At 41.1% G+C, this 25,231-nt stretch overlaps 1 protein-coding gene across 7 annotated transcripts in view; it reads left to right on the top strand.

The window, feature by feature from the left end:
* EPS8 (EGFR pathway substrate 8, signaling adaptor) overlaps nucleotides 1-25,231 on the top strand; it is a 125,939-nt gene that overhangs the window by 26,596 nt on the left and 74,112 nt on the right. For 6 of the 7 annotated variants that reach the window (XM_066184455.1, XM_066184453.1, XM_066184460.1 and 3 more), the window contains exon 2: nucleotides 500-640. The gene's annotated coding sequence lies outside the window, so the exon portion shown is untranslated. Of the gene's footprint in view, nucleotides 1-499; nucleotides 641-22,867; nucleotides 22,929-25,231 lie in introns of those variants that run through there. The other variant, XM_066184459.1, reaches the window with a different exon arrangement.

The raw sequence follows: 25,231 nt of genomic DNA on the forward strand, positions 1-25,231 counted from the left end.
GTGTTTAATGCCAAAATGAAGGGCCTAAAAAGAGTAATTAATAAGAAAATTCTGCTTTAAATTGGTCAGATTTGCTAAAATTTAAAGAACTGTTCAGTGCTTGGGGATAGTGCAGTTATCAAGCTGGAAGTGTGACTTGTATTACAACTAAGTTAGAATAAAATGTTGGCTAGGAATAAAAAAATGAAACAGAAAAGGAATGTCAGATTCAAAATTAAGGGGTAACAAAATTTGAAGGGTTTTAGGGTGGAAGCTGTTCAGTTATCCTGACCATGAGGTTCCTGTTTAGCTTGTACAGAGGAGTTCTTTCTGCTGTTACAGGTATTTAGTAAACTCACACTGACAGTAGTGGATGAACTCTAACCAGAATTGGTATTTCTCCCTGTCGTGCACTGAGGGGATTCACATTTTAAGAAGTCAGGGGGATTAGCAAGTTGAACTCATTGTATAATGTGCAGAGGAATTGCAAAGCTGAACCTGTTTCTTTTCTGGTTTTCAGTGATTTGTCCTGTTGGGCAGCTGCCTTCTGAGTGCCTCTGGAGAGATGCCAGCCAGCTGAATTAAGCAGTAGCAGGGACAGCATCTACCCAGCCTGAAGTTTTAAAGCCAGGCACGTGGGCATTTGCACAAGTGATCACTGGTGAGTTGTACATAAGCACAGCATCTCTCTTTCCTCTCTGTCTCTTTAACATCTGGCATCTGCTGCAAACTCCAAGTTTCTGGATGGCACAGACTGGCCTGCCTTGCTTGTTTTTCCAGACTGTGACTGATGGGCTTAGAGGAAAATGAGAGTGATCCAGGTTACCGGCTAATCTTAGAAATCCTTACTATTTGTCTGTATGTTTATGGATTATTCCCCCCTCTCCTCTCCACTGAATGAGTAACATCCTGGTGAGGGCCAGACTTTAATTCTGTAGCGTTTGTGTGTTATACTAGATGATATCACTATGCTTTTTAACCAGAGGAGATTTTATATGCTCTTCCTTAGCACTTCATAGCCTGGAAATCCAAGCTGTGAGGTTCTGATAACAGAAGTAGTGACTGGCTGCTGTCAGCACAAGGGTGATTAAAAATGTGTGTATTCGTGCTGGTTCGCTCCCTTTCCAGCTGAATAGAAAATGAAACTACCCAAAGCCTTTTATGTAAGTGCTTTGGGTAGTTTTTTGGGTAGTGGATTTGTTTTGGTTTTTTTTTTCCTGTTAAAATACGTGTGTGACTGTGTTCAGACAAGCTTCATCCCCAGCTTCCTTTTGAAGATGCTGTGTAAAGAAAAGTGTGAGCTTGTTCTGACCTCTGAGGCGTGATCCTGTTTCCAGCTCAATACTAGGCATAACCTCTCTTTAAAAGACAATAGCTAACAATTAATTTTTTTAGGGGAAGGTGGTTTCTAGTCAGTTTTTCTAGTCAGTGATTTTCCTTGATAAAACAATGGCAATCTGCTCCTTCCAGAAGCTGACATGCTGTGATTCTTTGACAGCAAATGTGTGGAGAGCTGCCTTACACCTTGTAACACCCTGCTTTATTTAAGACTCTGCCATGCTGGGCTGACTGCTATTTTCCTGGGAGTGTGGCACCAAGGAATTATTGATGAGATGCAGCCTGGTCTGTAAAACACACATTTGCTATTAAAAACAACATATGTGCCCCTAGCTGTAGCTAATCATTTAAAAATCTCTCTGGAATTTGGAGGAGATAGCCCCTCTGTACATGGATAGAATCCCATTAAAGCATCAGCATGACACAGCTCCGCATCAGATGCTGAATTATCCTATGAATATCAGAAAGGGGGCTTTATGCTTTAGGCAGAACTACCTGAAGGTCTCTTGTGGAACAGGTTGGAGCTTCCTGTAAGGATCAGTGCGGGAAAGGTAAAATGCATCCAGGGCACTTCTCTAGCTCTTTCAGGTTCTTGCCATATTGTTAAAAAGGCTTGTTGGAATGTTTGGACAAAAACCTGAAGGTCAGTACTGTCCTAAGCTCTACATGCTACCTTGATTAGCAGCAGAGTTGGAAAATTACCCTGGCCTGAAAAATTATGAGGGTAATTCTGCTTCATGCTGGTGGAGGCAAAGGCAGAGCAAGGAATACAAGTACATTATTTCAAGGTCCAGTAGCCTATTAAGCCAGACTAAAATAAGTAGGCTTTAATTAATGGAAAGTTTAGGAAAACAAATTTGGTGTTATTGTCACATAACCACTGCAAGCAGGAACATACCTGTCCTTAATTTCCTTTCCTTTTTTTTTGCTGCTGCTCTTCCTGCTTCAGTTCAAGTGTAAACAGCAGCTATCTTGGGAGCCACTGAAGGTAGATGCAATTCCTTTCTGCTGCTGGAGAACTCTGAACCCCAGCACTTAAATAATACAGCAACCTCAGTGCTAACAGCAGCAGCTTTGGAGCAGGAAGGTTTTCAAAATGTTGCAATTGATTTTCAGGGTGTGTCGAAATAGAGAAAGAAAGGTAGTTATTGAAGCAGTGTTTTTTTTATTTAAAATCATTGTCACTTGGGTAGGTGCAGTTCTTTTTAGCTTGTAAATATTTTCAATTATGAAAATTAGAGCAGATTTTTCTAGAAGCCAGATAATTACAGTGGAAGCACATCTGTGTCTTGGTCAGGGGACACCAATTTAGGACAAATGTAGTGCCTGAGGTCTCAGTCTGACTCATGGGATGGAATCCCAGCATGGGGGAGATGAAAAAACCTTTGCTCCCCTGTAACATGGTTCCTTTGGAAACTGCAGTTCATCAGGAAGGTGCTCTGTAAAATGCACTGCACAGATAAAGACTCAGTCAAGCCAGTGCCTGCGTGTCACACCAGGTGGTGACTGTGCTGTGACATAAATCACAATGCGCTCTGAGTACCTCCAGGTTCATGGGTTTGCCTGTGCCTGCACTTAAGAAATGCGTGTGATCTCAAATGCAGGGTTTTAGTTCGCTGTTTGTTTCTCTTTTTTTTCCTATTTCTGAGAGCACTGTAGAGCATAGAACTTCTAAGTGCAGGATGTCTGGGGAGTGTCCAGCCCTTGGGGTTGAGTGGTGTTTTGCACTTGGCTTGCAATTCCACTCGATTGCTGTTCACTACCTGCAAGTGCAGCCTGGACTTTTGAAACCACAGTTTGAGCCTTCATCTGGAAGTTGAATTGTCTTAAACCTTTTTTTTTTTTTTTTAAATAGTTGTTTTGGTTGTTTGTTTTTTTTTTGTTTTTTTGTTTTTTAATTTCCAGTTCTTCTTAATTATAGAGTCAGAACAATCTTATCATAGAATCATAAAATACTTTACATTGGGGGGATCTTTAAAGACCATCTAGCACAGCCCCCCTGCAATGGGACATGTTCAACTAGACCATGTTTCTCAGAGGCCCATCCAACCTGACCATGAATGTTTCCAGGGATGGGCCATCCACCACCCCTCTGGGCAACCTCTTTCACTGCCTTCATTGCAAAAAACTTCCTTAAATACATTCTAATTCAACCTTCTTTTACTTCAAAACCATGCTCTCTTGTCCTGTTGCTGTGGGGCCTGATAAAAAGGTCTGTCCTCATCTTTCCTATAGGCTCACTTGATGTATCAAATCACTGAAGTGATTGGCTAATGGAAATATTGCAGAATCAGGTAAATTAACCTCCTGCCTCAGGTAGTTGGATGCTGAAACACACTGACAGAAATTCTAAACTATCATAAGCCTGCAAAAGATTAATGCTACCAATGACTGTTTTGAAACTCAAGAAAAATGATAGCTTAAGCCATTGGTATAAATCAAACCACCCTTTTGTTAAAATAAATTTTGCTTAGATCCAAAAACACTGAAGCTGGATGGGTATTTCTGATGTTTTTTCTACAACAAAATTTAACTTATATTTCTTGACAGGAGTAAATGAGAGATAATGAGTTCTTGTTATCGGCTCAAATCACCTGTGGCTTTGATTTAAAAAATAATATTCCTAGGAACATTGGAGATATATATATATTTAATCCTGTAATTCAAAACAAACGGTTACCCTATCTTTTTAAAACCTGAGACCTGGCTGCTCAGGTGGGGGATGTGCTTTGGGACAGGTAGAGAAATCTGGGCATGTTCAGTTGTCATTGCGTGTGGTGTTGGCTGCTGGTGCCCATGTGCCCAGCTCTGCAGGCGAAAGCTCAGTGTCACAAATGAGAGCCGTGCTGCCTGCCGAGTGTTGACAGCTTGTCGTTGCAGACAGTGTTTTTTCCTCCTGGCTGGTAGCTGAAAAGGTTTAGAAATGGTCATAATCTCTTTCCTGGAGTGACTCGGGAAGCCTCGGGGTTTGTTCTTTCCGGATTTAGGGAAAGACACTTCGCTTTTCATTTGTGCTGAGTTTACAATTGCTTTATTGTCTCGGTTGGGTTTTCCTAGCGTATCCAAAATCGTTGATCTCCCGTGGAGTGAGAGAGGATGTGAAGAAAAGAAGTGGTGAAGGGAGAGGAAGGACAGAATGGGGTTTTCTTGGGTTTAGGTGGGGTGTTTATTTAACAGCCGCTGTTCCTGGTACCTAGGGGAGCACGTGGGGAAGGTGGGGTGACGGTGTGTAATGGAATGCAGCACTTGCTCACCTTGTGGCAAGAAGGAATTGTGTGTCTTCTCTCTCCTTTTATCTGGGCCTATAGAAGAATTTTATTGTTTGATACATCTGTGTGGCCATTCTCTGCTCTGAGATGCTCAAATTGGAATTGTGAGCTCCAATGACATAAAAACAAACCCAAGCAATCAAGTCCCCTGTAGGGTGCAAGTGGAGAGCACCTTTGCCCTCTGTCATCAGAGGGACAGGGCTGGGTGAAGCCAGTCAGTTTGACTGGGCTCCCACGTTTGTTTGGAGGTTGCTGTGGTGATGAATAACCTTTGCAGAGGGTGTGCTCCTGCCTTGGTCCTGGCAGATAAAACAAAGCCCAGGGCTTCTCACCCCCACATCAGAGCGTGTACCCTGGCAGTGGATTGGGCTCCCAAAATAAGTGAAAACTGCTGTCACAGAGCTGGTTATTGACGTGGTAGAGATCTGCTTATCACTTCCACTCACTGCTTTCCTAGCAGGCAGCAGGAGCCTGGGTGATGGCAAGCAGTGGCTTTGTTCCATTGCATGGAAGGGGAGCTGATGTGCTTTATTTGTGCAAGCTTCTCACCTGAGCTTTGTCTCCTTACCTGGCCTTGAGGAAGGAGAATAGGTAGAGCAAGAGACTGCCAAAGGTACTCTGTAAAACGAAATACTATTATCTAAAAGGCCTGTCTTTTTTTATCCCCCTGCCATTGTTGCAAAAATTACATTTTCTATACTGAGGGAACCTTTGCTTCTTTTTACTCCCCATTTATATCAATAAATGTTACAACAAATTGTTGTTAAATTCTCTACAGCTCAAAATAGAAGTGTGTTTTTCATACTAAGACACAAAAGTCTGATCTAACAACCACACAGTGATACAAAAGTGTGTGAAATTTGGAATTCTATGTAAGCATTATGTGCTTTGCTCGTGAATTCACACAAGTACAACTATACTTGGATGATACAGGTGTCTGAAGATGCTATAAATATCACTTCTCTATAGGAATTGCCTTTAGAAAGGTCTTGGAAACTTGTTTTCCGTACCCCTAGAAAACCCTAGCAAGAATTGGCAAAAATGAATTTCCACCTGAGGCAACTATTGGAGAAAATTTTCCTCCCTGCATATCACCCTTCTTCCCAACATCTATGAAGCTGCCCTGCGTACAACTCACAGGAAGTGCTCTGTGAAAAATTGAGTCACTCAAAGGTGATCCAGCAGCCATGATAAACACTGTGATGTTTAAAATGTCTATTTTTGCTGCATAATTCCTGAAATTTAAAAAAAAAGTGGATTACTCAGCTCTGTGTCAGCTCTCCATCTCTTCACAGACCTTCAAAACAGGTGGTTTCATTTGTCAGGCTGTGCCTTGTTCTTGGCTGCAGCCACACTGAAGGATCAAAGAGGGAGATGAAAACTTTTTAAAAGCAGTGAGGCCTCTCACAGTATTTAAGATGAAGGGGGCAAAGGCAGGTCCATGGGCCTCCATTGCATGACTGATATGTCTTCTTTCTGAATTAGAGCACTTGGGGAAATAACCTCCTCTCCTTTCAGCAGTTTGAGGCTTGTAATCTTGCAGTTTTCTCCAGCACAATTTAAACATGCTGCCAGCTGCTTTTAGCCACTAACTTAGTTAAAATCATCTTCATTAGGAGTATTTAAATACATCTTTTAATACCTTATTCAGGCTGTCCTCCTGGATTTTTGAGAATCTGAAGAATGCTGCTAATAGAGCAGAGCCAGAATTTATAGGAATAAATTAAAGGCAGTCTCATAGCTGTGCTTTTTACATCTGACACATTCTCCAAGGCTAACATAGTACCTCCCATACTCCTTCAAATTCATTTGTTCCATTTCAGCTCAGCCTTTTGAAATATTTTGTGATGAATGAGTGTGCTGTACAAGCTGGTGATCAGGAGCAGCTGTTCATAGTCATGCATTAAATTGAACCCATCTGTCAGTGGGCTCTTTAAAGTGTGAGTTTCACATTGACAGGAGACCTGATTACACCAGAGCAGTATCTGGGTGCTGTTTGCCAAAAAGAAAAGGACAAATCTAAATGAAGAGTGCTTGGACGGGCCCTGTGGCCTCATCTGCAGAGCTGTGATTTAGCCTGCTGAGATGAGAGCAAAGTGGTTACAAGCAGCACTTCTGCACTGACATGCAGAGAGTCGTTCAGGTGTAGACTGAAACTAAGAGCTGACTTGCAGTAAGGTTTGTAGAACTCATGTGTGGTGGTTGCTGCTTGGTTTTTAGTCCTGACCCTTTGACCTCATCACCAGTTCTTTTAAATTTTTTGGTTGTAGAGTTTTTCCTCAGAGGATGAGCTGAAGAGAAGTGTTTTATTCAAATCAGCAAAAGGAGGCAACACTGGTTGGTTGGTTGGTTGGTTGGTTGGTTGGTTGTTTTCCCCCAGTATGCATGTATCATTTTTTATACTCATTTACAAGTAGAGATGAGCAAAATTTATCTCCTGAAGCTGTTCTGCAAGTTTTTCTGCAAACAAAGGCAACATTTCAGCCCAACAAATGGTTGTTTCCTGATTGCAGTAATTGTTCTCATAATTTTAAGTGAAAGCTTCAGTCTGTAATATTCTCTCTAAATGACACACAGGATATGGAAGCCAGCTGATTCATGGCCTGAAATATGTTGATCTTATCCAGGGATAACTTCTCTTGGTTTCCTTCTCCCAGTCTGCTCGTCACCAAGACTTAAGTGGTGAGGACTCTGTTTATACTGGGTTGTGTACAGCTTTAGGGAAAAGCATTCCTTGTTACCAGAAGCTTATTCACCCAGGTTATGATCTTCATTATATCATTTCACTTTTAAACAGGCAGCTTTTCTTGGAGGAGCAGAGCTTCCTTTGCTGCTGTAAAACTTTTAATTAAGTTGCAGGAGGGCCATATTTTATTTCTAGGCTCTGTCATGGTCTCCAGAACCCACTGGTGATCAGCTCTCCTGTCACCTGCAGAAGCAGCAGACCTGGTGCCGTGGGGGAAGCCCACCCGTGTTTCCCTGCAAGAAGTTTCTCCATCTCACTTTTGCTGTGGCAGCCTGCAAGCACTGCAGCTCAAAGTGCAGCTGCACTGCTGCTGCATTCCTGGTGCAGGGCCAAGCCAGCACTTTTTAATTAACACTAAATTCAGTGCTGGCAGAACCAAAGAAAAAAAAAAAAAAAAAGTAATACACCAAAACAGAACACCCACGCTGGTTTTGTGAACTTATATTTTGTGTCTGTTACCCTATGGTAGGAGAAGAACTCTTTGCTTTTCTTTCACACAGAGAAAGCAATACTGAAGCCTGTTATTTCTGTGTACCTGGTACATATAGGCTTATTTTCTTTTTTTTTTTTTTTAGTGAAAACTCATTAATGTGTTCCACATGGAGAGGTGAGAATTGCACTTTGAGTGGAGGGATTGATTGATGTTGGCTTGTATTAAGAAAATATTGCTAACAGAAGGAATCAATACATGCTCTTTTTAAGTTTTTTTTTTTTTTTTCCTGCAGAGTATATTGTTTTTCCTGCATGTGTTTAATGAGGGAACTTAGTGGGGCAATGCTATTGCTTAATAGCCGACAGTATCTTGTTATCTTCCTTTAAAATACTTAAGAGTATTAAAATACTGGCACTCATTTGAGCACCCACTTGGGACTCTGGATTATAAACATGCAGCATCTGTAAATGAACTGCAGATGCAGAATAGCGTTCAGTCCTTCTCCATTTAACCTAACAAGCAGTAAAAGCACCAGTGAAGTGTGCGGAGCCACAGCATTCTGCAAACCCATGGACAAGCCTGTCCTTCCTCTCTGGGAATGCTCAGACCTCTGAAAACTGCTCATCCCTCTCTGGGCTGCTTGTTCCAGTGCTCTGCCAGCCTCACAAGTGAAAAAGCTTCTCCTCATTTCAAGTGGGATGTCCCACGGACAGGCCAAGCCCACTGCTGCTGCACTGATACCTCAGAGAATGATGAATTAAATTTTTGGTACCTTCTCTAGACTCTGCTAATCATTAAGGATGAAAGGATGTGATTTTAAATCCAAGTTCTTTTCCTTTGGCTCTTACAACCTGTTTTGAAAAATGAGTAGTTTTGGCACCGTTATGTGCTGTAAGCAGAAAAGCTGATTATTTTGGGCAGAGAGGAGGCTGCTGTGCTTATTTCTTGGTAGACTTAATTGCTGATAAACAGGGATCTGATTCAGCTTAGACAGCACTGACCTGTTCCTATGAATTTGTGTTGGGTTGGGTGGTGTGCTCCCCAAAGAGTTTGAGGAAACCAGGAGCTTTGGCATCTGCCTATTTGGACGAAGGTGCAGCTGGTTGCAGCTAATAATTCCTGTACTAGAGGTGAAGTGCAGGAAAATATCCTGTATAGCAAAGAAGGAAATGCACATTCTTTCTGTGAAAAGGAACAGTAAATTTTAGGACACTGGCAAGGCATTCATACACCTGTACAGTTTTATAACGTTGAACTGCAAGCACCAGTTCAAGGTTTCAAAGAGGAATGGTATTTTAACCCTATTATTATTATTACTGTTATTATTTATTCTGTACTTTTAAAAGAGCAAGTTATTTTAAAAAGGAAGGTATCACTTTGGCTTTCATGCTGATCCCCCTTCAGCATGAGGAACAGACTTTATCTGTCTAAAATTCTCAGCTAAGATCACAAAGATCATCTACTTTATGTTGTGGTTGGCCACTGAGCATTGGTTGTTAGCAAACACAAAAAAATAAAGCAAATGGATCAAACATGAGTTGTTATGGCTAAGTATTGCAAAAATTGAGTCATTTTTAATTCTTTCCCATAATTTTTATCCTTCAAACAAAACTATGTCTTTTCCTTCTTGTGTAAATGAATTATTCTTATAGTTCTTGCAAACCATTTCTGGATACTTAAGGAAAAAAAAAAAAGTAGAATATTCCTTCTACAGGTTGTTTCTTATGCTTCTTACTCTTATTTGGAGGAGTGAATTTAGACCAGAACTCTTTCTATGTCCATTCCTTACTGTTACACAAACCCTTGCAATGGAAACTGCAAAACCTTTCAGGTGCTATTTATCACTTACTTTCGAGATTAGGTGGTGGTAAGTGGGGGGAGTTCCTGAAACCTATTGCTGTTCTGACATTCCAGCTTTGGTTTGAGCAGCTGTGGTGTGCTCTGGGCTTTTCCTCAAAACCACACAGGTGAGCTCAATTCCCAGGTGTTTAACTTTTAGTCTCCTGCCTTGGTACCCAAGAGCTGGGTAAGCTGGCAGAGCAGAGCTTTGGGGAAGCTGTGACTTGTGTCACCTGGTGCTCTGAATTGCTTCATGCTCAGGTGTCAGGTGCTACATTTGCTGTTGAAATAACAGAGCATGACGGTTTATGTCCTGTAGATTATACCTCCTGTATTTTTATTTTTTTAATATGACACTATTATATGACATATTTATTTATGACATGATATCCCCTGTAGACCTCTGCAGATTCTTTTGACAAGTTTGGTGTGGTTGAAATGTTATGAGGCTCTTGCAAATGAGACATGATAGCCATTTTATGTGCTTGGTTTTCATTGTAAACAGTGTTTACAAAATATATTCAGTGAGGTTTGGACTGGAAAGCATAACCCTGCAAATAGCATTTGTGTCGCTGTTTCTTCGCTGCTTTGTAAATTTAGAGGTGGATTTGTTTTTTGGGGTGTTTTTTGTGTGTATGTGTGTTTGTTTGTTTTTGTTTGTTTTCTTTCAAGCTACATGCTTTAAAAATGACAATAGTCAAGGATACCTTTGAAAAGTCCTTATCTCCTGTGGTATGACGGCACAATAAAATTGACCTTGGTCCTGGGGGCTTTGAAAAGACTGCAGTAAGAGTGTAGATGTTTACCTTGCTAAACTGCCTCCTTTGCTTTGAAATACAGGGAGATTTAGTGCTTTGTTGATAGCGAATTCACGATACCTTCAGTTTAACCACTCTGAGTAGCCCTGCTCTGATGCTCCTCTTCCCTTTTACAAGGGTACCCACCCCTGTAAAATGCTAATGAAATGGATGGGTGTTACACAGAAACAGGGTAACCATTGACTTCATAAAGGAAAGAAATCTTGGTTAACGCCCTTGGAAAACTCAACGAGGGCAATACTTTACCCACAAAGACGATGACATCTCTCTGCTAAAACGCAAAGCGATTTGTCATTTAGGGAAGAGGTAAAGCAGCATCTCCAGGGTCAGTAATGCCTGGCCTGGCTGTGTCTTAAAGCGCCTTTTTTTTTTTTTTTTTTTTTGGAGCCCGAGGTTCGACAGGATGTGTTATTAACTATTAAAGAATGTGTTGTTTGCTGTTTGAGGATTTTAATTATTTTAACTGTCATTCGTCAAAGTAGGTACTGAAGTTAGTGCAGGGTAGACCGTCTGAATCTGATAGCTCTGGGATGATAAAAGTATGATTATCACAACAGTCCTGGGCTTCATTTGAAGTTATTTTACTGATACTGAACTACAAAGTTTGCACACTTCTGTTTCAGTTTGTTAATAGAGTCCAGGTTGATCTTCTACGTGAGAACACAATCTAAATCCCAAGGATTTCCTTCCTAAATGTTAGGATCAGCATTTGATTAAGGCTTAGGAGCAGTGCAGACTTGCTCGCAGATGCTGCAGTGGAACAACTAAATTTTGTATTTAAGTAAAAAATACTTGGCTTAAATGGGACCTAGATTTTTTTTTTGTGGATATATAATTTGTATTCAAACTGAAATTGTTTTCAAATTGTGATTAGATACATAGTAGTAAATTCGTGGATTAAAATTGTGTGTATTAAAACTTTGTAGTGGAATGTAAAAACCCCTGAATTCCTGGAAACAGTTCCAGGGCATCTCTTTGCATACCACAGTCTTTTCACAGTCCAAAGGTGTTACCTCGACATCTGCCAGAGAGATAACCGGGAAACGGCCCATTAAGCATGGGCTGACCACATCTTTACAGTTCATCAGGAGATCCGATACCAATCTGGGCGGAGGGCGGCAGAAACCTTCTGACAGAAGATTCGGAGACTTTTCATTCAGACGTCTTCTCAATTTCTCAGGAAACTCTTTCAGATATCCCTTGTGGACACCAGACATTTCAATGATTATGTTATGTACATGATGTCATGCTCTTCGGGTTCTTTGTTACCGTCTTGTTTTCGCCTCAGGGTAGAAAAACGGTATAAAACACCTACCCTGAGATCCCGAATTTGTGAGCAGTACTCCGGAGAAGCACCCTTTGCTGCTCCCGGATTGTCCACCCAGCATTCGATCGATGTTGTCCTGATTTATCGTGGCGTTTCCCGAAATTGCTTTTCAAATTTGTTAAATAAATCTTTGATTTTGGAAATTGGCTCTGATCATTTATAATAAATTGGTGAAGAATCACTTGTTCTGAGTGCTGTCCTAAAATAAAATTGATGATGCTAATTTTGCTCTGAATTGTCCTAACCATTGAAGAAGGCCATGATGAGGGCAGACAAGCTTTTTCCTAGTTTTAGGGTTTGGGAAAAAGAGTTATTGAGATGTGAATAAGTAAGAATCCATGGTGAATCTGGTTAAGGAGGAGAATGAGACACTTCTCTCTTGGGAGATTATTTTGTTTACCAAAGATAATCTGGTTTAGGGGTGATGTACTCCAAGGTGATTGGTTTAAAAGTCCTCAAGTGCTGCCTGCACTTCTGTTGAGCTGTGCCCGCGGCATGTGAGATGCTGTGGTTGCAGGAGCAGCCTCTGCTTCAGCTCAGAGCAAATCCAATGTCAGTGGAACTTGCACAGGAACATGCAGGGCCTTTGATGTGAGGGCATTCCTTTAGTCTGACAGATGATAAAACATTAATTGTTTCAATATTAAAACATTTCCATGTCATTTATTAATCAAGGCCTAATAAAACAAAGATCAGAAAATTAAAGTATTGTAGAAAATCCCATTCTAATTTTTTACATCTTTGATGTGGATACTTTTCATAAATAGAGCAAATGCTTGTAATTATATTTTCTCGAGCAGTTCTGAAGAGGTCTGTCTCCTATTGGATCCTAAAAATGACCTACTTAAATTCTATTCAGGATCTCTGACTGTTATTAGAATCTATATTTTACATATGTAGATATTATTTGATCTTTTCAAACCACATTAATTGTCATTAAGAAATCTTATGTTTCTACCTTAATCTTTACCTTTTTTTTTTCTTCTCCAACTTGAAATGGTTGGAATAAAGTGCTTGTCCACACTTTATTGAGCAATATGAATGGCCTGAATCCAAGGTAACTTACAACACCTTGTTCATCCTGTATCTTGATGTATTCCAGTAACACAAACTCCTTCCAGAATGTAGGGAACATATTGAACTCTGATCTTGTGAATGGCAGAGGCAAGGTTATGGCTGGTTCACGTACATGTAACCATGCTATCTTTGTCTCAGTCCTTTTCATAATGAAAAAGTCAAAAGTTTTGGTTGTTTTGGTTTGATTTTTAAAGTTCTTTTACTGAACTGAACTTTGAGGATTGCCTCATGCTGTAAGTGTATTCTTTACTGTTTGCAGTGGGTTAATTTGATAAAGCTACCCACCATTGCTTCTTTCCTCGCACAACCAAATTGCCTGGGAGGACGGCCAAAAAAAAAAAAAAAAAAAAAGGTGCCACAGGATGGGAGAAAATCACACTTTTGAGCAAGAAGGGGTTGGGCAGTTTGACAAGACTGTTTGGGCAGTCCACAGATCATGGCTTGGCAAGTCCCTTTGTGCTTTGTGGTTACTGTCCCCGGGCAGTGACTCATGGATGGAACATGCATGGACACACCTACATTGTCCCCTGTCAACTCTGGCCCTGCTGGGAATGAAGAGAGGTGCAACCTGGATCTGAGTGTCACGATGTTTGATCGGAAGAGGGGGCTGCAGGGAGGTGGGACAGAAGGATGTTCCTGAGTCTTTTCCTAGGAGAGAAGGTGGCAAAGAATCTCTCACCATCTGGAATCGCCCACTGCAAATTAGTAGAGACACACTGAACTGAACTGCACTATTACTCCACTGCTTTGGCATTACCACTTTTAATTGCACTGCTGTTTTTTCTTTTTGAAATACTCTTTTTTTTCCCAGGTACAAGGTCTTCCTGCCCTTTGACCAGTTTGGTTTCTCAGTTCTTTTGCTAGAAGCATCCTTTGGAAGGCAGTGTCCTGTTCTTTGTGTTTGACCTTCACAGTTAGTCATCTAATTGTGGAGTGGGCTGACCCACGTAGCGTGTGTTTGACCAAATTACTAAGAAATAACTGTGAATACTAATGATGCAAAATATGGGCCAGTTGAAATCCCAGTGCTTGCAGAAGCAACTTCAAGTGTCTTCCCCTCCTGTGTTAAGGCAGCCCCAGGAATAAGCAGTATAAGTGGCTTTTTTGCTCAATCTCCTTATACCCAAAACCTGGTTCAAACTACACTTGAAATGCCTCCCCCCATTTATTTCACAGTCTACTTTTCATGATCTCCTTTGTTTTTTAATATTGATGTGAAATTTCAAAAAGTATAGTGGTAGAAGGGTTTCTTCAGGAAACCCCGCATTGGCATTTGGGCAATATTATAAAAGTTTGAATTCTGAATTTAAAATGATGCTGAAGTTTGGGGGTTTGATAGAAGAGGTGAAGTTGATAGCAGTAGGAAATGTTTTGAAATTACAAATTTTACTTTCCATTTAGGGTTACAATGAGTTATAGCAAGGTTTAAACTGAAGTTTTTTTTTAAAATTTGTAACTTGGCCTGAATGTCCTCCCAATTTTTGGAGTGTAAATTGTTCTTAGTCACCTTATCCTGATATTGTTACTTTTATTTTGCACAGTTCAATATGTTTAATATTGATACTTTAATACTTTATTTGTGCTAAATAGAGTGTTAATATTTTCTCATCAGCAAAACTGTGAAATTGCAAACAACCCTACTTGATGTGCTTGAGAGGATTTTTAGAATTTTTTTATGTATTTTTAGTACACCCTGAATTTGTGTTGTGCATACTGAGCCACATTAAAGGACTCCCTGGTGCAACTTCCCTGGGTCTGAGTGCCTTTGAATATGATTTCAGTTACCAGGAGCCTGGTGAGCAGTGATGACTACTTCAGATGCAGCACTGATGGCTGTCCTGGATTTATTCTCTCTCAATTGCCTTTTCCACAGCACCCAGCCTTCCTCTCCTCCTGTCCTGTCAACTCCTCTATATTTTTTAAAAAAGATTGTATATATTTCTTTAGTGCAAAGGAATAATACTGCTTAGAGTTCATCACTTTTTACAGCAGTGTTTGTAATTATTTTACTTTAGAAAGAGAACTTTCATTCATTTTCGTTAGAGTGTTTATTTATTGTGCCCTGCTAAAGCTTTTGCTGAGTTTCCAAGGACAAGTTCTGAACACGAGCTAAGTGGATGTTTTCAAGTAGCTGAATAATAATTGAGGACCTCAACATGTGGGAAAACTGGACTCTCTTCTCTTTTATTTTCTTTTTTCTTCCCCTCTCTTTTTTCCTTCTTGTTACCAGACTTTGTATGCTAGGCTTTACACTGATATTTGGCACTTGCATCAAACTCATGCAAGTCTCAGTTCCTTTCAGTATGTAATTATAGTGAGCAAAATAGAAAAGGCTAGATTTAAAAATTTCATCTCTTTGAGTTTTATTCTTCTTCATCAGTCCCAGGGATGCAAAGCCATGAAATGAGTCTCTGCCTCTTCCCCCGGAGCCAGCACTCCCAGCTGGGGCCAGGCTGGACTTTTTATTTAAGTGCTCATAAACCCTCCTCTGTTTTCCTTCAGTTTTTGAGTTTTCCTCATAATTTAAGGAGAGTGATGGGAGTGGAAACTATATGAATGAAAGTGCAGGAATACAGCCATGAAGAAGAGCACTGAGGAAGTCTGGCTTGGAGCAGCCTCTGTAGGAAAAGAATTGGGTAGACAGTCTATGAATAATTTTTTTATTATTATTATATAACAGTGTGGTGGTTTTCCAGTCACCCCTTCTCTTCTCAGGAAATGTCAGGTATGCAAATTTAAGTTGCAACGAAAGAGGCATGCAGAAGCACAACTGAAAGCACCCTTCCCCTCCCATCCTTTTTTCCTTGGGTTTTTTTTTTTGGGGGGGGGGGGGTTTGGGGTTTTTTTGGTTTGAGGTTTTTTTTGTTTGTTTTGTTTTGTTTTGTTTTCCTTTGTTTGTAAAAAGAAACAGAAGGTCTGTCTTTTCTTCAGAAGGAGAGATCTTTCAGCACTGTATCAAAGTGCAGGGGGCTGTTAATCACTTACACATTTTCAGCTGGAAATAGAAAATCTGCCTGGTTATTCACTTCTGTGATCAGCCAAGGAGATAACTCTGAGAACTGCAAGGCACTACTTTGTTCCCGTTTTCATCTGAATCAGGAGGGAGGGAAAAGCATTGCAAGTTGGTGACAGTTTAAATGCACAGCTGTGAATACTTTAGTAACCATCATGTCACATAAATCCTAGACAACTGTCCAAACATCAAGGTTAGCCTAGAAAAAATATTGCTATTATTTTGCTACGTGAGTTGTGTCTACTAAAATCTCTGTTTACAGCTGAGCTTAAATGTGGTTTAATTCTGTTTGTAGTAAAAAATGCTTGGAAATCCAAAGCTATCACACTGCTTTTGAATTAGAACACACGGTTTTTAAAACTTTTTTAAACAGAAACACAAAATGAGAACGTTTTAGCATATCAGTGGCTGTGATAAATGGAGAAGCTGCTTATCCAGAGCCAAAGCTCCTTGAGAATCTGTTTGCAGTGGTATGGGGTGAGGGGGCCTGTATATATACAGCAACCACTTCTCCAAAGCAGCACCCAGATTTACTAAAGGGCTGTGCAGAGTAGCAAAGGGCAAAGCTTCTGAAGTGTTTTAACAAACACAGAGCCCTGTAGAGCTTTGTGGAGTGATCTCAGAAAGCAACAATTAGCTGAGGATTGGCAATGCAGGTGACAGAATGACTTTTAAAGTCCAGAGAGCTGGCATGGAAAGGATAATTACTGCATGTGGAATGTCTTGCTTCATCACCTGATTGCCCATGGCAAGTGGAGAAAAAGGTGATGGCAGAGAGAGCTGCTTAGGGGAGTGATACAGTGCTGGCCGGGAGGTAGAAGGGAGCATGGAAGCAAGTGCTGATGTCCTTAATGTTTTTAACCAGCTGTATCAGCTGCGTGCTTGGTTTATCCAACAATTTGGTTTCTTGATCTGTGTTTTCCATGTAAGCTCATCGTAACAACAAGAGGTTTGACACTGATGCTCTCTGGTAAGCACCTGTCCAGTAAGATCCCATCTGCTCCTGCAGTGTGTGGTGTTTGTTTGCAGAGTTGAAGGCAGGTCCCTTTCCAAGGGATTCTCCATTGCATTTACCAAAACAATGCGTGTAGCCACAGGGTAAGAGCTCTTGCCAGCAAAAGCAGCAGTGCCCAGCCATTGCTGCTTTTAGGGCTGGACCAAAAAAACCCTTGCTGTGCTGCTGTGTGGATGGACACATGTGAGAGGTTTTTTGATGTATTTCTCCATTATATCGTGTGTGTGATCCAAATTTAGGCCATGCACAAACACAGGAGCCGATTGTACAGCAGGTTGGTTGAGCAGGTGAAAGAAATGCCAGCACTTATCAGGTTTTGCTCCTCAGGCCCAAAACAAGGAAACAGCTCATAAATTTGAGGAAACATCTGATACACTCTTCAAGTTTTCCCCTGTCTTCCCCCTGGGCCCTAAGAACTGGCACAAAAGTATACACCTTAGTGATTCCTTGTGAAACAAGAGAGCACAGTGTGCTTCTCTTGGACTGTCAGAGATACAAAGGGACATTTTCCCGAGACCAGCCTGGTGCTTGCCTGCTGGCTGAGAGCACATGCTTGCAAAGTCTTGTGTGAGAGGAGGTGAAGATCTGTCTCCTGTGGTGAAAGATGTGCTGCACTTCCTGATTGAGGAGGTGTGAAAGGAGCCAGATGTGAAATGTTTTAGATGAGTAGGATGTGGCAGCCTGGGTAACAAAACTGTAGTTGGTATGAGGCCTCAGAGGAGCATGGATAACCCTGAGCCTGCTTTGGGAGAGATAGCTGGAAATGGTTTTCTCACCTTTGAAATCATAGGATAATGATACATTTTGCTTGCATGGCAGTTTCTCACCAAAATGCACGTTTATTTTTAAACCAAGCATCACCATATGAAATGCATGGAAATAAGCAGTTATATCTGTTTCTGGCGTGGAAATGTTTGGAACGTACGTAAGCACATATTCCAGAAAAAAACAGAATTTCTCCCATGCATCCCAGGCCTGTGATGGGATCAAGATGCTTTGCAAGGCTGCAGTCATACTGATGCCTTGGGAAGGCTGACCTGAAACAGAGACTGGACAGAGCTAGAGAATAAAGTAGTATTGAAAGGCCTTTAGGGTACACCTGGGGCAGCACAAGAGCCTGACCAGGGCCACACCCAAGGTGGACTCAAAATGGTCACAAAATGGACGACCAGTCACGAGGTCTTACACTTTTATAAGTTTTGGTCCATTTGCATATTTGGGTTCAATTGTCCAATTGCAGCTTCAGGTTGTGAGTTCTCATCCTTCTTGTTCCTCCCTTCAGTCCATTGTTGTTTGTGCTTTTGGGCCTGAAAGTCATCCTTCGTCTTCATCAGGAAAAGGATTTGTTTTGTCTCCCTTCTCTGTGAAGAGAGCTGACTGGCACTTAATATGAGGCTCAGAACTGCACCCCTAGGCAGCACAGAATGTGAAAAACATGAAAGCTAGAACTTAAGGTATCAATACCCCCGCCTCTGAGTGCCTTCTGTGGGGCACAGCCTCACACTGCACATCTCTGAGCAGCTCAAACAGCTCAGGGTGTTACTGGGGTGAAGACTAACGTAGCACTAGTGGTAAGTGCGTAGCACTAGTGGTAAGTGCGTGCAGGAAGGTGAACCAGAGAAACTCTCCCTCTGCTCCCCAGAGCTACCTTGGCTTGCAGGTGAGCACTGGCAGAGCTCAGTCCTGGCCCAGAGGCAGCTCCTGTGAGCCTCAGGCTTTGGAGTTCTTGAACTGACAGCTCTGCTGATGTTCACCTGATAACCACTCAGCCTTTTATTCCGGGTTAACTTGAGCAGTATTTAATTCTTGCAGAAGCTTGGCACAGCTAAAAGGCTTGGCAGCTTGCGTTATAAACCACCAGGAATTTGAGAGAAGTTGATTTAGTTTATTATATTGCGTGCCAAAAGCTCTATTTAAAGTGTTTGACCTCAAGATATAACAAAAAAGAAAGTTCCTCTGATCTTCTTTGGCACCATTTTCAGAGCCTTTCAATGTAAGGAAAATATTTTTTTGATGTCTACCATCCTCTGAAATCTGAAATATGCAAGGAATGAAAAGCTCTGATTATCAGTAACAAGATGAAACTTTTAGTGGATTTGTTTCTGTTCCTTGACCTAAGTTCTTGACTTGTTCTTTCATGTCATGAAATGAAATGTCTCCGACATATCAACAGCACGTACGGAGTTACTGGCACAAATGGAGTGGTTTTAGCAATGCTTTTTTAGAAGAGACGTTGCCTACTAATTCAGTCTCTGTATCTGTTCATTAAGAGAAGCAGCTTATTAAAGCTTTACTACATCATTGAGGCAGAACTTCTTAGCTGGAAGAGAGAAATACTGCTCAGCTTCTTTATAGGAATCTTCAGGCTTGCTATAATGACTTTTGCGAGAACTTTGTGGAAAAAAAGGCCAGTGTGATACGCAATAGCATCTTACATCATGCTTACTGAGATGCTAAGAAAGATTCAAGCACTTCCAGATGGAAATACAATGTATGCTGTTTTGGATTTAAGAGAAGTAGTTAGTTTTCAGGAGCTTCAAGTCAGATAATGGTAAAAAAATTTTGGTGATGTATTTTTCTGTGAGTCCTGGGCAGCTCTGAAAGCGGGTCTTATTCCTATCTGTTTCTTCTTTCAGAAGCATCCTTATCTCTATGACTTTGAAGTTCCAAAGAGCAGATGCTGTTTATTTTATTTTAAGTATTGTGAAATTATACTCTAAAATATATTAGACTCTCACTTTGAAGCATATCTGTTCTAATAGCTTTTAAAAGGTTTGCAAATTTGAATGCTGAGAATTTGCTTATTTTCTATCACTTACAAATCACTCCTGTAAATGAAAATTTAGTTACATTGTGGTAGTATGATAAATTCAAATAGGTTTTTCTGGCCTGTGTTCTTCCTTGAAATGATGATCTGGTGTTCATACATATGTACAAATTTTATTTATTTTTTCTACTATACCAGCAGCCTACACACATGACACTGGACATTGGCAGTGAAAATTGCTTGATAAATCTTTTACACCAACTCACTGATTTTTTAAAAAATTTTTTTATTTTATCTCAGCATTCTACTGAGAGAAATTTTAGCTCTTGAATCTGTAAAGTACTTGTTTAAAAGCCGTTTTATGAGGCAGGAATTTCTGTTTGGCTCTGAGTGAAGCATTTCCCAATCTGGCAGACCCATCTCCCTTCCTGAGCATTTTCGCATCATAAAGTTTGTGGAGAGTGGAGTGTGCTCTGATATTGCCTCTATATCCCATTACCTGCTACTGAGTGGTGTAGCAAGAAGTGTCCAGATATGTAATGAAAATTAATGAAGAACTTAGCTTTTTATTGAAGACACTAGCATTCAGTCTGCTGCACAACAATAGCACTGATATCCTGTCTCAAACAAGCACGAAAGCAGTAGAGCCTTGTTTATCTCACCAGTCAGCAACAATCACTCCTGACTGCACACCAGAGGCAGATCTGCTGAGTGCAAAGGTGCCACTTTTATGCTGCTATTTATCAGACCAGAACTACTGACTTAACTCTCAAAGCATGTACATCATTTATTCTGGAGATTGGTACTCTTCCAGGAGAAAAGTAGAAACCTATTTGAGGATAATCAGCATCTGGGAAAAGTGCTTCAAGCCTGCTTTTAGAAGTTACTTCCTTTATTTCCTCCATTATTTCAGTGTTTATCAGACAGCTTCAAAGAAACTTTCTGTTTAAGTCACCTTTATGGCACTCTAGAGCTGTTGATAAAGTACCTGTGGTAAAACACCCATCAGCCTGCTTAGAAGTGAAGCAAGCTGGAGCGTAGCACAGGATCAGCAGAGGGTTTTCAGACACTTAATTTATTCCTAGCTGTGTATTTTTTTTTTTACATGCTAATTTTCCTGGCTTTATTTTTATTATTTATCCAGTGGCCAGAGGTACAAGAAGGCTGTTATGGTACTGTTTGCAAGCACATGAGAAGATGCAACTTAGCTGTAAACAGGCAGTGAGTTATGATGGAAAGAGGAAATAGGAGAGAATTAATTACATTAGAGTAATGTTTTCTCTGGATTCTGTAAGAGGTCTGGGATTTGAGGTTGATTGCTGGAAAGAATAATTGCTACCAGTTTCTCAATATATGTTTTAACAGGAGGATAGTTGTGGGGGCAGAGAGAGGGAGAAACAGGTTCAAGACTAATGAGGGGAGTTGAGGTGGGCGTGGGTTGATGCAGAGGTTTTCCTGGGAGGCTGCTGCAGCCACTCTTGAGTACTGGGATTGCAGTGTCTGGAGCTACTATTCCTTTATCTAATGTATATTCTGTGGCTTCTGGCCCAGCTTCTCATTTTGAGACACCCCAAATCTAGATGGCACATGTGGCATACAGCAAACTTTTGCTTAAAATTAATTTGAGATTGTTTCTCTTAATGGTAAAGCAGTCAATGTAAAGGTAAGGATGCTTGTCTGTTAAAGAAAAGAATGATGAGGCCTGACTGTGCAGTAGTTTGTAAGTCACCTCTCCAGGGTATGGAGAAACTATCTGAACTCACTTCCATACTACGGACCATTTTTGCTTCTTGGAGGACAGGAGACAAAAAGAGACTGGGGAAAAAAAACAAAAATACAAATCATGCGAATCCTAAGAGTGGTCTGCAAAAGCTTGAAGTGATTTATGTCAGTGTGCAATATACAGGACAAAGTGTGGGGTATGTGAATTTAGAAGCAAGCCCCTCATTCCATTCCTTCCCCCTTTTTCTTTTGTGGGTTGGTTGGTTGGTTTGTTTTTTGTTTCAGTAGTTTCATGGTTTTGAGATTGTTCATGCTGTTGCTTCCTTGACTTGCCGGAAGGGATTGTTGGGGGGCCAGGGGGTCTCAAATAGTTGTTCTTGGAACAATTGCAACTTCTTTTAAGTTGCAAGACTTAAATGTTTTTAATTAAGTTGCCTTTGCCTTCAAAACGCGAATTTAGTACTTCAAATCAAATAGTGTTTTTAAAGACTCTTTTCTCATCTACTCTGACCTCCTCCCACCACCAAGGTCACTCAGCTGTACTGCAGAGAGGAAGCGTGGAAGGAAAAATGTTTTCAGTTTGCCAGGAACCAGTACAACCTCCAGGGATTTTGAGCAGTGGGTCATTTTAAGAACTGCGATTTGTTAAAGTACCTGGAATTTGTTCAGAACATTCTTGTTGTTCCCGTTGCTGGTAGAGAAGCAGTTATTCAATTTTCCAGTATGGTCAAAGTGTGAACAGCAAAATTTGCTCCTCTCTTTAGGACACATCTTGTAACGCAGACCGCTTTCAGCACTATCCAGTGACCATTTTTAAACTTGTTAACTTCAGAGGGCTCATTTCTATACGTGGGAGCCATGACAAACTCTACTGTAGGATGGTCAAACCATTAAATAATGTACAGCCTGTTGCACTTGGCACGGCTCCTTATTGTAGCCTGGATGTGTATGCCAAATCCGAAGAGACAAAATCAGACTCGTTGGGGCACACTGAGGTGCTACAGCTCCTATTTAAATCTTCACGTATGTATATCTGTGTTATGCTAATGCCAAGCAATTATATCATTTCACAGCTTGCCAGATTGTCCGTGCTGGATAGGAAATGTTAATTCTGTGCTCTAGAGGACGGGGCTGGTTGTAATTCAATCGCTCTTCTCCCCGTGGCCCCATAGTGAGGCCTCGGAGAAGGGGAATGTATAAACAGCTGCAGCAAGGCTGCTCAGATATGGATGTGTCTTCCTGCAGTGAGATCTCTGGGTCACCAGGTGTCCTGGTTTCGGCTGGGATAGAGCTCTTTTTCCTTCTAGTAGCCAGTACAGAGCTGGGTTGAGAATAATGTTGATAACACCCTGATGTTTTGGCTGTTGCTAAGTAGTGCTTGCCCTGAGTCAAGGACTTTGCAGTGTCTCATGCTCTGCCAGCCAGGAGAGGCACCAGAAGCTGGGAGGGACCAGGGCAGCTGACCCGAGCTGGCCAAAGGGATATTCCATACCACAGAACGTCATTCCCAGGATATAAACTGAGGGGAGCTGGCTGGGAGGTGCCCATGGCTGCTGGAGACAGGCTGAGCATCTGTCAGCAGGGGGTGAGCAATTGCATTGTGCAACGCTTGTCTTTCTTGAGTTCTGTTTCTTTGTCTCTTAACTTTCCATTACAAAAATATTTATTATTACTACTACTACTACTACCACTTACTATGCCTTGTTTCAGTTATTAAACTGCTCTTATCTTGATCGATGTGTTTCACGTTTTTTTCTGGTGGTCCTCCCCATCCCACCAGGGGCAGGGAGGGAGGTAGTGAGCAGCTCTGTGGTACCTGGTTGTCATCTGGAACTAAACCACAAAACCAGGCACCATGCAAGCCATACTAAATGGGTTTCAGGAACCTCTCCATGGGTTAGCCAGCTGAGCTGTGCTGCTTTTCTCCAGAGAAATGCTCTGCTGCTTTCCACCCACCAGGCTGTCCTCCTTGCTTCTCTGGGTTCTGGCAGTTTTCTGTCTTTGACGTGCTCCGTCCTCCTTAGCCTGGTTGTCTCAATACCACGTTTCTTAAAATGCTGCTGAGCTGTATTTGAGTCCTGGGTTGGCGGCTGTGCTCCTACCAAGACCTTTACTTGTGTTTTTGATCCCTTCAGATATATCAGGACATAAGCATGGGACCAGAATGGGAGAATTTACTTTACTTGTGGTGAGGAGCTGTTTGTGCTGTATTTCTGGTGGCTTGAGAAGTCGTGGTGATTATTGTACATGATGATAGATTCTGTCTTGGTCTAACTTCCAAGTTACTCTTGTTTTGATCAGATGACCTCCAGAGTTCACTCCCGACCGAAATTATTCTGCAGTTTTTACTGGTATTTAAACATAGTACAGATAAGGAGCAGATGGTGCGGTAAAAGAACTGGTGAGCATAGCTCAGAATTCAGAAACCAAAGTTGATTCACGGGCTAAAAAATAAGAGAAGAGTCAAGTGTGTATCTCTCTTTTGCAACTCAACATATTTGCATAGGCTGATATTCAAATATTGGCTGGTCTTGGTAACCCACTATCTAATTGATAGGTCACAGAAATAAAGGTCTGGCATATATTTTTTTAATGAATGTTGTTTGAAATTCTTAGCCTTAACTCTCCTTAAAAGAGAACTAGACATGGAATGTGCACTGCTAAAGACTACACAAGTGGCAGGGGAATCACCTTAGAAAAGAAGGATTAACTTGAAGATTTTTCCACCTCTGATAGGTTATTAACACACTTTTATTCATTTATACCCATTTCTGAGCTGTTTTCACAGCTCAGTAACAGCAGGGTGATCCCAGTTGTTCACCAAAATAAAACTTTCTACAACAATAGGTTTTATTAGTGATGCATTTGTATATATTAATTTTGCAGATGACTTGTTACGTTACTGAATCATTCAACTTTCATTCCTCGTATAACTAAGCATTTGTTTTGCTACCGCAAACATTCACACAAGTAGAAACACCATTGCTCAGCTATAATGACATGTGCCCTCCCAAAGTGTTTATTCTACAGTTGGTGATTTGTGCTCCAATGTACTTTAACTCCTAGTGCATAATGTAGCATTTTTTTCTTTGAATTAGAAGAAGAATCATATGCTTTTGGAGCAATGAATGGTCTTAAATGGTACCAATACCTGCTTGAAAGTCAGATCAGCACAGGAATTAATGCATGTTTTAAATCTTGTAATCTTCAATCTTAGTTACCTGAAGCTACTTGTATTTTCAGAAGGCAGGTACTGAAAATTTTGCTCTTTTGGCTTGTATGATTAATAACTGTACTGCAAAGTTGCAGCCTCCCAAACCACCTGGGTGACTTTTTTTTCAGGATCCTCTTTGCTTCTCCCATCAGCCTTGGGAGTTTGTGAGAGTGCTGGCCCCATGCCATGCCTCCTGTGTGCAGTGAGAGTTTCCTCTAGGGCCGTGATGGTTGATGCAATAAAGATGCACGTGTGGAGGTACCAGGGATGGCATCCAGTCCAAGCTGTAGAGTATAACTATCTTTTTTTTTGTTGTTCCTGTGGCACAGAGGTCCTTCTGCAGTACTTGGGTGCACTGATCACCTGTGGCCAAGGTCCCTCCCAGTTCTGGGGGTTGTTTTGTTGGTGTAAAAGCTGCTGCCAGCCCATATTGCTGTGCTTGCTCTCAGGTATATTGTTTCTGAAACCCTTGTATTTGCTTGGCTCATGGGGTGTATGCTCTTCCTGTTCTTCCCTACTTCTTGAGCAGATATATTTACCCTCTGTCATGTTCTTCACTCATAAAGTCTGTCCCATAGTGTTATTTAAGGGTGGGAATCTCTTCTTACCTTATAGCTCTTATTGAGTGCTGGTGATTACACAACAAAAATAGAAACCAGTGATTTATGTTTGTT

Source organism: Chamaea fasciata, unplaced genomic scaffold, assembly GCF_029207755.1.
Source record: "Chamaea fasciata isolate MVZ Bird 193981 ecotype frontalis unplaced genomic scaffold, bChaFas1.0.hap1 SCAF_5, whole genome shotgun sequence".
In the NCBI taxonomy this organism is placed as follows: Eukaryota; Metazoa; Chordata; class Aves; order Passeriformes; family Sylviidae; genus Chamaea; species Chamaea fasciata.